Source organism: Coptis chinensis, chromosome 1 (genome assembly GCF_015680905.1).
Source record: "Coptis chinensis isolate HL-2020 chromosome 1, ASM1568090v1, whole genome shotgun sequence".
NCBI classification, from domain to species: domain Eukaryota; kingdom Viridiplantae; phylum Streptophyta; class Magnoliopsida; order Ranunculales; family Ranunculaceae; genus Coptis; species Coptis chinensis.
In genome coordinates, this window is record NC_141456.1 from 6,843,762 (window position 1) to 6,860,363 (window position 16,602).

At 36.4% G+C, this 16,602-nt stretch overlaps 1 long non-coding RNA gene and 1 pseudogene across 1 annotated transcript; one reads left to right on the top strand and one right to left on the bottom strand.

Annotated features, from left to right (window-relative positions):
- Positions 1–4,296: 4,296 nt before the first annotated feature.
- Positions 4,297–6,258, bottom strand: LOC147521746 (uncharacterized). Its single transcript, XR_015194477.1, has 5 exons — positions 6,119–6,258; positions 5,962–6,026; positions 5,731–5,870; positions 5,215–5,276; positions 4,297–4,802 (listed from the first exon to the last, which is right to left on the bottom strand). It is a non-coding gene; the product is annotated as an uncharacterized LOC147521746 (long non-coding RNA).
- A 4,077-nt stretch (positions 6,259–10,335) lies between these two features.
- LOC147521747 (peptidyl-prolyl cis-trans isomerase 2-like) lies at positions 10,336–11,354 on the top strand (annotated as a pseudogene).
- Positions 11,355–16,602: the final 5,248 nt, after the last annotated feature.

Genomic DNA, 16,602 nt, shown 5'->3' on the forward strand with positions numbered 1-16,602 from the left:
AAACCAGTCCTAGTCAAGTAAAATGGTGTTAAGGATTCAAGAAATGATTGTGGTTCTATTTAGGAGCTTATTCCAAGACCCACTCATACCACATTGATCCGGTACCCATATCTCAGGATTCGGAATGTTCTTTTTTCTTTCGATGATAAAGATTCGGAATGTTCTGATCATCATTTATAAGAAATGAACTTGCGAGAGGCGGTACGTACTTCTCCAAATTTTCCACTCTAGGCGTTTTAGGAAACTTCTGGTCCTGTCAGGATATGCTGAATGTAGAGTGTAGTCAGTCCAATTTAAAATATCACCCATTGACAGTCCAGGTTATGGGTTTTACTCCATTTTATAAAACTGATTAGGGTTAACTAGTATTACCCCTAGAGGAGTTCAAATGGAAATTTTATTCATAATGATAATGAATTTTACACATAATTAAGACAAGTGTGCAACAAGCTGCACCGTATGTCTTTTTGAATAGCAAATCCTATCATTCTAAAAACAAACTCGTTAGAACCAGCTGTCATAACGTTATTGTCCATAACTTTCTGAAGATGCTTGAGGAGTTCAACAAACTATTATTCCAAGAAACCGAAAATGTCGAAACTAAACGGAATGAAACAATGCTGGTTAGCCCTGCAAGCTTCCTCATGCTTCTCCATCTTTCCTGTCGCTGCTCTTTTAGCTGTTTTTCCCACCTCAAAGCCACCATTTCCCAACCCTACCAACGGATAGACTCCAGTTACATCAACACATGCATATTTTCCCTCAAACCAACTGTAGATCAAGACATTCACATGCTGAAGTGTCGATCTGCCCTCATTCGAATCAGTGAGAAAATTAACAGGAGCTTCTTTCTTCACTTGTACTCCAGCCCTCTAAAATGCATCACACAAAAGGTCTCTAACGTGATCATGTCGGTATTTAAAACCCATAAAATATCTACAATCTGCTGCATGGTCCCCATAAGCATCTAATATACTCTTTTTGCATACAGGGCAAAGACCACCATCAGAGTATAGAAGAATCATAAGACAGTATCGGAGAATGACACGATACTCCACCTGTGACATACGCTATCCAAGTCCCTCCATCGAAATAGCAAGTAGAAATTTTTTTGCATGTTCCGACTGCAAGCATCCAATGACTGCTTTCTCACGAGCAGATAACTCAAACTCCCTCTCAAAACTAACAACTATCTTACCGTATAAAGCTTCCGCCAAAACTTTTTGTGGTTTTGAAGGGACGGTAGCAAACGCATTTTTTTTTTTTTTTGGGATTTGGAGAGGACTCTTATTTCCCATCTAGTGGGGGAAATCCTAATTGGCTCATCTAGGGGGGGCAATACTCGTTAACCCAACTTATTATACAAAGCTTCTGCTGATCCCATGGATCATATATTATTTGAGCAAGCATATTCAGTTCATATATGAATGCTCCATGCATACGTAGCAAGGGCGCAAAAAATAGGAGTGATATGTTATTGTTAGAGCATTCCCAAATCAAGCAGCTTTGAGGGGAAATAACAACTTGTCACCTTTATGAGGCAAAAATAATAGCCCAATGCAAGAGTGACAATGAGAGTAGTTTTTCACTAAGTTACAATGAGGGTAACACTTGTTACTGAAATAGTTGCCGACTTATGATTTTTGGATAGAACCTTTTATTTCATCTCGCGTGTTATTTTTGTTTTTTTTTCCAGACGGGATGTTTCATTTCGTCCCGCAAGTTTTTTTGACTTTTTTCGTTTTTTTTTTCTTTTTTCAGATAGAATGTTTCATTCCGTCCAGAGTGTTTTTTTCCGATATTTTTTCATTTTTTATATTCAAACATTCCATCCAAATTTTAAAGTTGTCTTTGCATTAGGCAACCCCTAGTAGCTTCTCACTAAGAATGTAACTATAAGGGGAAATAGTCTTATGTGGCGTCTATGTGGAGATAACAAGTTGTTGTTTGCATTGGATAGTCTTATGTGGCACCTATGTGGAGATAACAAGTTGTTGCTTGCATTCGGAATGCTCTTAGTAGGGCTAGATATTATTGTACTTTCCTATATTATCTATGTAATTATCTTATTACCCTTTCTAGGGTTTCTATTATGATTCTATAAATATAAGTGATGAGCTCTCTTATTCACTTAATTTTACTCTAAATTACTTTATACATGGTATTAGACAGAGGCGGAACCAGGATGTTATATCCGGGGGGGGGGGTTAGCTAGTTGGAAACTTTAGGATTTTTTTTTTAAGAGAACCAATCCATGTGTGAGACAAAACTACGCAAATATCTATTTGAGTTCATAATTAACTAACATTGTAAATAAAAGAGTGATCATTTTCATTATATTCTATTACTCAAAATGGACAAAATAGTGAGCGTAGTCACTACAAACCTAGACAACCATAATCACATACATTATATTCAATATTCCAATAAAATATAGTTATAGCTCACACAATACAAGTATACACCAATTTCAATTTTATAACAAATCAACATTCAAGATAAATTATACAAAAAAAAAAGGATTTTATTTTAGGTTTTTTTTTTTTTTTTCCAATGCTTAAACAAAAAACAATGAGATTAATAACTTAATAATAATCTATATAACAAATTAGGGTGGTGTCCCAAAAACCAATCCTAACATTTAGATCTACTTATAATGCTTATAACGTGGCGGATCTTAAAGCTTATGGGGCGTGGACAGTATAATAAGTGGCAATGAGAGTATTGGATCATTGTCTGAAGTCAACAAATGACTTAATGCCGGCTAGACTTTTTGGGTGAGCCGTTGGGCTTTTTTCGCCAAGTTTCTACTGGGGCTTTTTAGTGTCGTATGACACGGGCCAACCACCCCAATCCCTAACCTTTGGATCTTTTGGCTTTTGTTTATGACGTAGAACATCCAAGAGTGTTAATGGTCCTAATAGGGTGTGTTGATAGTGGTCAAGTGCGGCTGGCCTTTGTTGGGACTGGGCTTCGGTTGCAATTCGGATGGGTTTATGCTGAGCATTTGTGAGACTGGACTTCAATTGCAATTTCTTAAAAATCATGGACTGGATTGGACTTTTAAAATCAACAAGAAACGAGAGTGCTTTAATATGGTACTAGACTACCAGCTGCTTTATGTTTTTTTTTTTTTTGTTTATTCCTTCTTTGACTGTTTCTTAGGGTGGGCTATATAGCCCCTGTTAGCCCTCTCGTTGGTCCTCTCCTCGTATCAGAGCATCTGGTCGTTGAGCGTGAGTGTTAACCCCAAAGACTAGGTGTGGATGTGGTCCCACTTATGGCTCCCAAAACTCTTTTAAAATATTAATAGAATTGACCACTTCCCATAAATTCGAGTTTATAAAGAAATTGACAATTTAATAGGAGAATAATGCTTACATTTAATTTTTTATCAATGTTTTCTAGCTGCAACTCTTGAGTCTCGAGTGATCCGTTTGGGTGCACATGAAAAATCATGATCAAGCGATAAACATGTAACTCTATTTAGAGTTTAGGTTTAGTCACAACTTGACCGATGGACTCAGAGATATATATGGCAAAAAAATTGACATTATTCTCTCTTAAAACTTTGTAATGGCAGAAAGAATTGTGGAAGGGGATTGCTCCTGAAGTTCGTGCCATATGGTCTTTTTATTATGGTTTGTATATCCAAGTTCCAGCTAAATCTGATCTTTTAACCAGACCATTGATCACATTAAATTATCAGCCTTTGAATATGTAGCTCTTTAGGTCATGTTGCCTGAAGTTTGCCGAGCATATGAGCTATAATGCGTTTGCTGAACAACTTATGAGGAGACATTTTGCTTGTTTGTATGTGCACAAGTAAAAAAATTTACAGGCCGATCTTGGGCCTTGATATGAATTTGCGAGCAATGCCCGGAAGTTGCATGTGGTTCGGTCCAACCCAAACCTTTTACAGGCCGGTCGTCGGCCTTGCTATGAATTTGTGAGCATTGCCCACTTACCCCTAAGTTGCATATATTGTAGCCGCGAATGCACATACTTTTATGTTTCCGTCAAGAAAATTTGATCCCTGTCATTCTGTCAATAAGAAATCTCGTGCGGAGTAAGAACTCAAAATGCCAAAATTTATGCAAATAATTTTGATTCGCATAGGTAATGTCTTTACTTATTACTTCTCCTTTTTCATAAACTTAGTGTAAATTAAGTTGGATGTGGCCTTTTCATTTAACCTAAGTGTCGTTATACTTTTGAGTCGTGTATGTATAGACCTTGATCTAGCCTTCTTCAATTCCTAAAAGAAAGTATCGATGCTTGGCTACTAACCAGAACCTAAATAATATAGTATGGAATAATTTCAGAAAACTAAAACGAAATAATGTCATAAAAAAGGAACTTAAGTAGCCATAAGAGATGTACAGTACTAGTTTTACTACTGATCAAACAAAACTTAGGTATCACACTTGCCACTCTAAGCTTTAAGCTGATAGCAAATAGTGGTTATAGAACAGACAGGTGACGGATTTCTAGGGGGCAAAATTTTGATCCTAAGATCATTATTTTAAGGTTCAGCATTGTCTTCATCCTTGGGTACACTATTGTGGATTGGAGGCGTGCGACGAGGCTGTGGCCATCCACTATAATAATCCACATCCATCAGGTTTGCAATCTCATTAGAGGCCCGAAGAAGCTTTTTGTGATTCATTTTCTTCATCATGAGACTCTGGAGTGACCTCAGATGAGACTGCAAAGTTGAGTTGGTTGGTATTTGGGAGATTATATGTATCAGCCACAAGACTTCCCATACTGGCAGAGCTCGATGTCTTTTTGTTATAATTCTAAGATTAAGATGAAAGAGGACGAGTGTTAAGACGGAATAACAAGCAACAAAATCATAGGAAATGTGTGTATATCATCCGCAGGAAACCTCGGAAAGATTCTTAAATTGTGAACATGCATGAGTATATGCCTTAATTCTTATGGTTTATCTTGTATAGATTGTGTATTTATGCATAATAATAATGCATGAATCAATAGGATCTGCCCTCCCTTAAAAATATTCAAAAGTAGATATAAACTAAACTAAATATTATATCATCTTAAAACTTCAGAGTGGCTTAAATTATACTTCGTAGTCGCACAGTACACCATGTTTAACTGTGATCTTAGTTACCGAATCTATGAATTTGGTAGATTTCTGCATCTCTAGATTAATGTAGTTGTATGTATAAGGGAGCTAGAGATAGAAACCTGATTATTCATGTTCTTTTCTGTTGATCCAAGTGAGTTCATTGGAGCATTATTACTGATTCCTGCATCCAAACAAGAAGATATTCAAATTGAACCATAAGCCACTCATCTCGTTGTGCTCCTTTTCTAGAGTTTGATTATATTTGTATACCACAAAATCAAAACAAGAACATGTCATTAGTTGATTATCACAATACTTGTCCTAAATAAATTGAAAGGTAAATCAAAACTTAGTTAAATATATATTGCATACATACATGTATGATATATCTGACTCTTCTTTTCACTACAATATCTAGCTATAGAAAATAAAACATGGTAGACAATAGCACCATAGCTTTCTTCAGTTGTTCTTAGGTGGGTGAGGTATGGCCATATGATAATCAGCACTAAAAGCTATGAAACCGCCCTTATTCAACTTCGCAGGAAGGAGACTTCTGTCACGGATAAGTTTACATTTTACATTCAACTCTTTCTTCCCATCATTATCACATTTTCCAACAGAATGGGTTGCACCTGAAATCTTTGAAGCATCTCTCTCAAGTCCATTATTTATAGTGTCCTTCATTACGGAAATGTCCCCAGTACCATTTTCCTTCCTCCAAGTTGTTGTTTACTAACCACAGCGCCCGCTGCCGGGCTGCATCAAGAAGCTCCTGAGGACAAAAATTAAGTTGGTTTAATGAGCAAAACAATAAGAACACTAGTTTGAATAAATTATAAATGAAGACTGTAGTCCTTAACTACCTTGTGGAATGATACAACACTTCCATCAGGCGCCGCTACATAAGCCACTTTCGTCGTCTCAAGAACTGAAAAAGGGGCCAGGACTGAATATTTAGAAGTTTAATCTTCCATAGAAAACTGATCACAAGACACAATTACATGAAGTGTAAGTTATTACCTTGTTGGGCATCTGTAGTAGAGGCCCTAAGGACATGCAGATGAGTAAAATGAAGCCATAATACTAAGCATAAAAACGTCAAAGGCATCATCACGTTCTTCCTTCTTTCCTTTAGGAATATATGTTGGTTTTCAGCAACAAAAGAGAAGAGAAACGGAAACCAAAACTTGGGTTTTATAGAGGAACCAAAATTCAAACCCAAGTCAAACCTAGGGTTCCAATGTCTACTTTTTCACCATTATCATTATAATATGATCATTGGGAGTATAGAATTTACTATCACTTCAAGAAAAAAAATTATTTTAAGCTTATAAAGTTGAATGTGGTGTTGTGGGCAAGTTTGAAGATGTGTACTATTTCGTGATATTGAAGGTACGGGGTGTTGAGCCTGTCTGCCGCCATGCATGCAACGTTGGTAGGTTGGCCACCAACTGAACCTAGGGTTTCGATGTTTATAACTATATATTATTTGATTCTCCATTCCCCATGTGAACAAATATTTAGGCTAATGTCTAGAGTTGTTGTTGTTGTCGTTGTTTTTTCTTTAAAAATAAAAAAATGAATTTGTGAGCTCTGGAAAAGAAAGGTCATGGCTAGCTAGAAGAGATTCAGACCATCTTGATCTGCTTACGGGATACTTCTTAATGGCATAAACCAGGGTGTTGCAAATTGCAACGGGTGGGGAGTTTTTTCTTTTTTTTTCGGTTTTTGATTGAAATGTCACCAATAATACACCAAATTAAAATTACCTTCTGTAGTGAGGTAGTATTTTTTGAGTTACCATTTGACATGGTTTGACTATCACGCGTTTTAGGTTGACTCTAGATTCAGTCAAGTTCAATATACCTGCTTAGGGTGACAGTGAATTTGATTTTTTTTTTTTTTAGAAATGATGCTCGCATTTTGCAGAGCTCCATCTGGATTATAACTTCTCATAAATATCAGTTACATCTTCCTCTAGCTACTATAGAACTTAATCTATTACATAAAGGGGCCGGGGTGTAATTAAATACAAGAGGCTGCAAAGATTACCGAAAGTTTTGCCAGATGATATGTTGCTCTGTTTTTCTCTCTGTAAACATGAATTAAATTCACTTCATCATGAAGCCTTAGTAAGAGACTTTTAATTGAAGTTATGAGATTTCAGTACGTCCATGAAGGTTGCTCAATCTCTATTTCCTTTAGAATTTGTATTAATCTCAAAAAATCTGAAGCTACTACTACCTTTTGTGTAATCCTAGCAATATTACACAAGCTAATCCCAATCTCCACGGCTTTCAATTCCAATCCCAATATAATCCCAATCTGTATTGGATTATTAACGGCGTGTGAACATGAAAGTTGAGATTTGAGACAGTAAATTGACCTCATAAGAGGCAATTACTCTAACAGTTCAGCTTGTACGTATAGAATCTGACAAGCAATCCAGCTTGTTTTGGCATAGACCAAGGCAAGTCTTGCAAATAGTCTGAATCTTGGATACCTGATCTTCCAAATGGTAAAATCCCACCGGATATAACATATAACCATCTATATACACATGTATCTGATCTTATTAGATATAAATAATAGGGCTTAGAAAATAATTAAATATTTTGAATAACCTGTTTGATGTACATACTTCTCTTAAGATACAGAACATATATCTATCAAAGTTCAATCTTAGGGATATAATAAAATTGAGCTTAATAAAGATTGGGAAACATAGTGTAAAATCTATGTATCACCAATTGACTATAAGGACACAAACTAACACGTGGCACACACAACACAACTGTAGCATTGCGGGATAATACCTTGAACCCGAGAGCTACGCTATTTATTTGGAAATGCTATCATTTTATAGTACCAACTAGGGCTGGCAATGGGTCGGGTAAGAACCAATACCCGATCCGGTCCGAACCAATAAAAACGGGTCTGGGACAGGTAGTTAGTATATTGGACCGGTTCTGAGTCTTGAAAATCAGAACCGGACTCTTATTGGATTGGTTCTGGATTAAGTATGTACCGAACCGTTATGGGCCTAATCCAATTAAAATTTTTAGTCTTATTCTTTCTAATTTTCCTCCACCATATATTTCTATTACCTTATACAACATTGTAATATTTAAAGTTCCAAAATAAGATATACAAAATACATATGTAATATTACGATATTTTTTTACATAATAAAAAGATGGTTTCTACTACAAATTTGGATTTCAAATCATTCATTATGCCTTTTTTATTTGTATATCTTGCTTTTGTATTTAGCAAAAAAAAATTATTTAATATTTATATAACGAAAATTAGGATCCAATTATTAAAAACTCGGTTCACCGGGTTGAAATTGAGCTTATTGGTTCGGAACGGATTGGATCCGGAATAAAAAAAAAGTTTTCGATTCAATTCTGGTTCTCTAACTCAAATATCCGTTCGGGTCGGGTCCAGTTCTAGATCTGTATTGTTGAAAAGCGGATCGGTTTTGGATTTGCCTATATCCGGACCGATCCAACCCATTGCCAGCCCTAATACCAACCAGAGATTATCTAATTTAAGTACTATTATACCTATACCAGATAATATTTGCTTGCTCGATTTGTGATTTAGGAACTTACTAATTTAAAGCGTTGTGGTATGCTACTAAATATTAAACTATGGGACTATGATCACCTGCATGGCTGGATGAGAAGGAATGGATACATTTATGGTATAGGCCACCTAAAAACTGGCCAATAGATAAAATAATTGCCCCCCCCCCCCACCACATCCAAGTCAACTGTTATTTTTTTGGTCAATGCATGTAAAAAGATTTCATTGCTCTTTGTTCTTTTAATAGTTTTCTAGCTTTACCCCCCATAATTTAGGCCAATTAGTTTTATCCTCCCAATTATTTCATCTAGAAGTTTATCCCCAGAACTTAAGCCAATTAGCTTTACCCCCCTAGGTCTTTCATTTAGAGATTTACCCCCCAAGACCACAACACATCCAAGTCAACTGAGTTTGACCATAATGTTTTTGGTCAAGACAAATGAAAAGACTCTAATGCCATTTTCTAGGTATAATTACATAAATACCCTGTGACTTTGGCAAATACAAAATTGGAATTCAAATCATCTAGGACACATGTCACGATATTGTATGTCACGATCTTGTGAACTATATCCGACGGTTATACACCATCACTACCATTTATGGGTGCAAAGGGATAGGTTCGGATTCGGATATGGCTGTATCCGAATCCGAAAATTTATACTGATATCCGAACCCGTATCCGAATCCAATGAATATTAAAAAAATTATCCGAATCCGATTTCGGATATCCGAATCCGATATCGGATAAATATCCGATCCGAAAATTAAAATTAATTAAAATTTTATTTGCTTTGAATAATTCATTTTACCACTATAAAAACTAGTATAAATATATATATTTATCATTTATTATTATTATTTTGTTATTACAATTTTATATTATTAGTTTATGATTTTATATAATATTTTATACAATAAATAAATAAATAAATAAATTATATATTTTATATATTTTATATATTTTGTTATATATCAATCCTTATCAAATGACATCCACACCCTTAGAGTGGTGTATGGCTGTCGGATAGAGTTCACAAGATCATGACACGTGTCATAGATGATTTGAATTCCAATTTTGTATTTGCCAAAGTCACAGGATATTTATGTAATTATACCTAGAAAAGAGCATTAGAATCTTTTCATTTGTCTTGACCAAAAACATTACGGTCAAACTCAGTTGACTTGAATGTGTTGTGGTCTTGGAGGGTAAACCTCTAAATGAAAGAACTAGGAGGTAAAGATAATTGGCTTAAGTTCTGGGGGATAAACCTCTAGATGAAAGAACTAGAAAGATAAAGCTAATTGGCCTAAGTTAGGCGGGGTAAAGCTAGAAAACTATTAAAATGACAAAGGACAATGAAGTCTTTTTACATGCATTGACAAAAAAGATAACAGTTGACTTGGATGTGGTGTGATCTTGGGGGGTAAACTTCTAGATGAAAGAACTGAGAGGAGGATAAAACTAAGGGTTATTTAGACTTTGGTCCTACTTATTTAGGGGTATTTAGGTTTTAGTCCTAAAATTATCGATTATTAGGCTTTAGTCCTACTTTCATCTATTGACCTTGAGTCGTCTCAATTGACTACGGTCAAACCATTTTATAATAATATATTTTTCATTTTTTTATCAAAATGGCCAAACTACCCTTCAGCGTGCTTGACACGCTACTTTATATTGAATTGTTTTTTAACACCACGTGTCAAACTGTGAGGGATGAAATTATATAAGTCTTTTGATCATTTCTTATTCGCATCTCGAGAAAATAGGTGAGATAGAGAGACTCCCCCCATTTTGTTCGACAGTTCGTCTTCTCTCATAAAACCAAAAAATAAAATAAAAAATCAAGATGGCAAACCCTAAAGTTTTTTTCAACATGACCGTCGGTGGGGCACCAGTCGGGCATATCGTGATGGAACTATACGCTGACGTAGTCCCGAAAACTGTTGAAAATTCCGTGCCCTCTACCACGGGGAGAAAGGGTAAAGGTGGCGGTAAACCACTACACTACAAGGGCTCATCATTCCACTATGTGATTCCGGGTTTCATGTGTCAAGGCGGTGACTTCACTCCGGGAATGGAACAGTGGTTAATCAATCTATGGTGCTAAGTTTTCGATGAGAATTTCGTTAGGAAACATCTTGGGCCGGAATTCTCTCAATGGCTAACACTTGGACTCGGAACTAATGGATCTCGTTTTTTTCATCTGATCGATAAGACTGCTTGGCTTGATGGGAAACATGTTATGTTTGGGCAAGTTGTTGAAGGTATGAATTTTGTGAATGACGTTGAGAAGGTTGGATCTCAATCTGGAACTTGTAAAAGGCCTGTTGTCGTTGCTGATTGTGGTCAGCTTTCTTAGATCATCGAGATTTAGTGTATGATCTGGGATTTAGTTGGTTTAGGTTATGGATCTTGTCTTTTGATGTTATGTAAGTCTTGTCAATGGGGTGATGTTATCTTTGTTTCTGTTGAGATGAACATGAGTTTCTACTTCTAAATAATTTTGGCTTTACTCGCTTTTTTAAATCTGATCTGTTTGGAGTTAATTGTTCTTGCTTCGCTTATCTGATATATGCAATGTTGATCGAGTTTTATTGATGAAGATCTGGAGATAACGTTGTAGATCTTTAGATCATTCATTTGATCTGTTAATATTTTAGAGTGGATGATGATTTATTAAAAAAAAATTGTATATATTGTGTTTAAATTAGTTGCGGGGGAATCGATGCCTTCTGATTTGATTTTATGCAATTATTTGTTCTGTATAACTCTAAATAAGAAATGTGAATAAGAAATGATCCAATGGTGGTACGCTGAAGGGTAGTTTGGCCATTTTGATAAAAAATGAAAAATATATTATTATAAAATAGTTTGACCACAGTCAACTGAGACGACTCAAGGTCAACAGATGAAAGTAGGACTAAAGCCTAATAATCGATAATTTTAGGACTAAAACCTAAATACCTCTAAATAAGTAGGACCAAAGTCTAAATAACCCTAAAACTAATTGGCCTAAGTTCTGGAAGGGGGATAAAATTAGAAAACTGTAAACTTAATATTGATGCAAGTTATAATAAGTACACCAACTGTATTGGCATTGGCTATGTTCTACGAGATAATAATGGTTTATTTATAGCCACAAACACAGGAAAGGGCAGATCTGCAGAAGAGGCAGAATGCCAAGGACCTCTCAAGGGGATGCTAAGGACCTCTCAGTACTTCAGTAATAATGGTTTATTGGCTATGTTATACGTAATATAACATAGCCAAAGCACTTCAATTAGAGGACCTCTCATAGCTAAAACACTTCAATTCGATTTTGGACCTAATGCTACTGAAGAACGGAATATTACGTATATGTGTACATACGTACAATGTGTAATTAAGCCCCCCTGGATTAATCTATAAGCAATCTTCTAAAATATCTAAACTCACCGGCTGATCGATATGTAAATTTACAGGCTGCTTTCTTATCAATAAAGACACATACACATTCTTTTGGCCTATACTGCATGCATACTGCATCTATATACCTGCCATACTCTCTCTTAAGTCTTACCTTACATATATTAAGATCTTTTTTACTTCTCATACATTTCGATTATGCATCTAGACTGTTGAGCCTAATTATATATAAGTTCGTTTACACTTTAAACGTAAGTGGTGTTTGATCCCAAAGGTTCTGTTGTGCGCGCTGATCAACAGTCAAAGTGGTCTACCCTTATTTCCATATTAGGGTTGTTACTCTTTCTTAAAAGAAAGCCAAATTTCGATTCACATCTCACGTATCTCTAAATTAAAAGTTTATGCATACCAAATTACCAATTGATTGAGATCAATGAAAACTGTATTGATCAGTACATTATGGTTGCTTATAACACCGACCACATCATTTCAAAAATGTTTTCTCATACACCGTGCTCGACCTTAACAAGCGAACAAGTGGCAAGACATGTGGTCCATCTCGCATGATTTCGACTATGACACGCCGTGTTGCGCGATTTCCGATGTTGATGGAAAGATCTAGATTGTTTTAACTTTTCTACTATGATTTTAGCATGTTGAACTCACACTGTTCTCCATGGACGCTCACTAGTAGAAAGTTGGAGGCTACGCCCTCGTGTTCTAAACTCTTCTTTTATTATGTTTTAAACTGTTAATCATGATGATGGGTGGGTTTAGTGATTCGATGTAGTAAGCACTTAATTTGATGGTCATAAACTTTGGTAACTAATCACCAATTTCCATCCAACAATCTCAATACAACAAACATCAAGTCCCCGGCTGCCAGAGGTCATTGCAACCTGCCAGAATGTTAAACCAAAGGATTCAATTCAAGTTATACATTTACTTGATTGAATTTTAAAGAGGTTATAATTGTTTATATAGAGGTTACAAAATAAGAAACAAAACAGTCGGTGATATGAAGAACACGCAGGTGGTGGGTCGCTCTGCTTTATCGGAGACGAAGCTGGTCGCGCTTCTAGTTATGGAACTTCGGTCCGAGGCGCAGGTCGCTTCTATACATGTTTTATCCGAAGCAGGCCGCGCTCTATACATAAAAAGCAATATACAACTTTCTACACTCTCCCTCAAGTTGATGCATAGATGTCAATCATACCCAACTTGTCAACTGAGCTGTCAAACACCTTGTGAGATACACTTTTAGTAAGAACATCAGCTAATTGCTCCTCTGAGGTTACGAACGGAAAATGAATAACCTTCCTGTCGAGATTTTCTTTAATAAAATAACGATCAACCTCCACATGCTTTGTTCGATCATGCTGAACTGGGTTATGTGCAATTTGAATGGCGGCTTGGTTATCACAATATAAATCCATAGACTTTTGAAGCTTGAAGCCCAATTCCATCAAGACAGTACGGATCCACAACAATTCACATACTCCCTATGCCAGACCTCGAAATTCAGCGTCTGCACTCGATCTAGCAACAACTTTCTACTTCTTACTACGCCAAGTTACAAGATTTCCACCGACAAAAGTGAAATATCCTGATGTAGAATGTCTATCGGCTTTTATCATCACCCAATTCAATCAGATCCGGTGTATCCTACAATATCCAACACATTATATTTTTCAAACAGTAAACCTTTGTCAGGTGCCTTCTTCAAATACTTCAAGATACGATAGACTGCATCTATATGTTCTTCACTAGGACAATGCATAAACTGACTAACCACACTCATAGCATAAGCAATATCAGGTCTAGTATGAGAGAGATAAATTAACCTTCCTACAAGATCGATACCTTCTTTCATCGATAGGAACTTGATCGGGGATGAATGACGAGTCCATGATTCATCTCAATAGGTGTCTCCATAGGTTTGCAATCCAACATTCTGTTTGCTTCAAAGAAGCAAATCTAGGACATACTTCCTATGTGAGAGTGAAATCCCATTTTCAGACCTTACAACTTCAATACCCTTAAAAATACTTCAGCTTGTCCTAAATCCTTCATTTCAAATTCTTCCCACAAATACTTCGTAATTCATTTATTTTCTTGGATTATATCCTTTAAAGATCATGTCATCAACATACACAATTAGAGCTGTAATCTTACCATCCTTGTGTTTGATAAACAAGGTATGGTTAGAATTGCTCTGTTTGTACCCAAAAACTCTCATTGAATATGTAAGTCTTCCAAACCAAGCTCTTGGAGACTGTTTCAGACCATACAAAGCCTTCTTCAGTTTACACACCTTCCCAACATCTTTGGGATGATTATTCACACCTTGAGGCATATCCATGTATACTTTTTCCTCCAAATTCCCATTTAGGAATGCATTCTTCACATCAAGCTGGTGCAAGGGCCAATCTTTATTTGCTGCAAGCGAAATTAAAATTCGGACCGTATTGATTTTCGCCACAGGTGCAAAAGTCTTCTCATAATCAATTCCATAACGCTGTGTATATCCTTTGACAACCAATCTCGCGTTATATCTATTAATAGTTCCATCTGCATTAAGCTTCATAGTAAACACCCAACGACATCCAACAGTCTTCATTCCAACAGGCATATCAACTACCTCCCATGTTACATTCTTTTGAAGGGCTTCTAATTCTTCATTCATTGTTTTCTTCCATTTTGAATCTTTCAAAGCATCCTGCACGGTACTAGGAATAGATACAATAGATAATTGATTTATGACAAGTGCATGTGACTCAGAAAGGCTATGGTTAGACATAGAGTTAGTTATAGGCTGGATATTTGGCATTGGCTTTGATGTCTGGTTCATATTGTTTCTTAGGAACTCCCTTACTAGTTCTTTGTGATTGTCTAGGTTCAAGACTTTCTAACCCAACAAATTCATTAACGGTTATAGGAGGTACCTCAGGCAGATCATTCAGATCGAGATCTTCAGTTATTGATGTAGAAGGGGAAATGTCTTGTACTACAGTTTCAAATACATCCGGATCATGTGCTTCTCGCCTCTACCGCTATGGGATCAATTTCGCTTCAGAACTCATCGTTCCTCCAAGTGTTTCAATTCCCCAAAGACATCAGGATTCCCTTCACCGGTACTCTCCCCCTGAAGGGAAGACTGGGAAACTCCCCCTGAGTAATACGGGTTGGATTCATGGAATGAGACATCAAGAGATATATGCATCTTGTCAGTAATTGGATCATAACACCTATACCCTTTCTGAAACTCGGCATAACCCACAAAAATACACTTCTTCGCACGATGATCAAGTTTACTTCGTTCTGGTTGTGGGATATGGACATAAGTTGTACATCCAAACACCCGAGGCTCCAAGTTAGGCAAAGATGGGATGGACAAAAGTGTATGGAGTTTCTGATAAGGATTATGAAACTCAATTACCCGCAAGGGAGTACAGTTTATGACATAGGCTGTTGATTTCCCTGCTTCACCCCAATAGGATCGAGCTAGATACATTCATGCCAAATAAGGAAGCACGAACAACTTCTAACAACTGCTTGTTCTTTCGTTCTGCTAAACCATTTTGTTGGGGGTACCAGAATTGGAGGTTTGATGACGAATTCCAATTGACCGGCAAAATTCAGATATGAGGTCATTCACAAATTCGCCACCATTATCAGACTGAAAAACCCTGATAGATTGTTAATACTATGTCGCCACTATTTTGTAAAACCCAGTAAACATCTCATATACATCACTTTTGTTTTTCAGTAATGACACCCAAGTCATGCGAGTGCAATCATCAATAAAAGTCACATAATAGCGAACTCCATAAAGTGAAAAAAGTTTAGCAGGACCCCAAACATCAGAGTGAATTTTCATAAAAGGAACATGACATATATTAATACTTGGTGAATATAAAATACGGTGGCTCTTGGCCAGTTCACAAATGTCACAATGAAACTCAAAATCACTAACAACTGAAAATAACGGAGGTTGCAACCTCTTAAGATAACTAAACGAAAGATGACCTAACCTACGATGCCATAACCACACAACTTCTTTTGCATTCTTGACCCTATTGACCTGATTAGCTTGCCCTGAGGAGAATTCTTCTGCTTTCCGGTTTACATCAAATCTAGATAGTAGTTTCCCCTTCTAACATCATAACCAAGGACTTGTCGAGTCAGAATGTCCTGAAAAACACAGAATGATGGATAGAACGTCACAGTATATGTAAGTGCTAGAATGATTTGACAAACAGACAATATATTATAAGCAAGGGATGAAACAACTAAGACAGAATCAAGAGTGAGGGTTTTAGATAACACAATATAACCTTCTCCGCTAACCAGAGTTGGAGTGCCATCTGCAATAGAAACAACGGTTTGAGATGAAACTCTAAGACTTTCCACAAGGCTAGGGTCATTTGTCATATGGTCAGATGCACCCAAATCAATTATCCATGTACTATTCGAAATAACCTTACCATTCATACCTGATTGA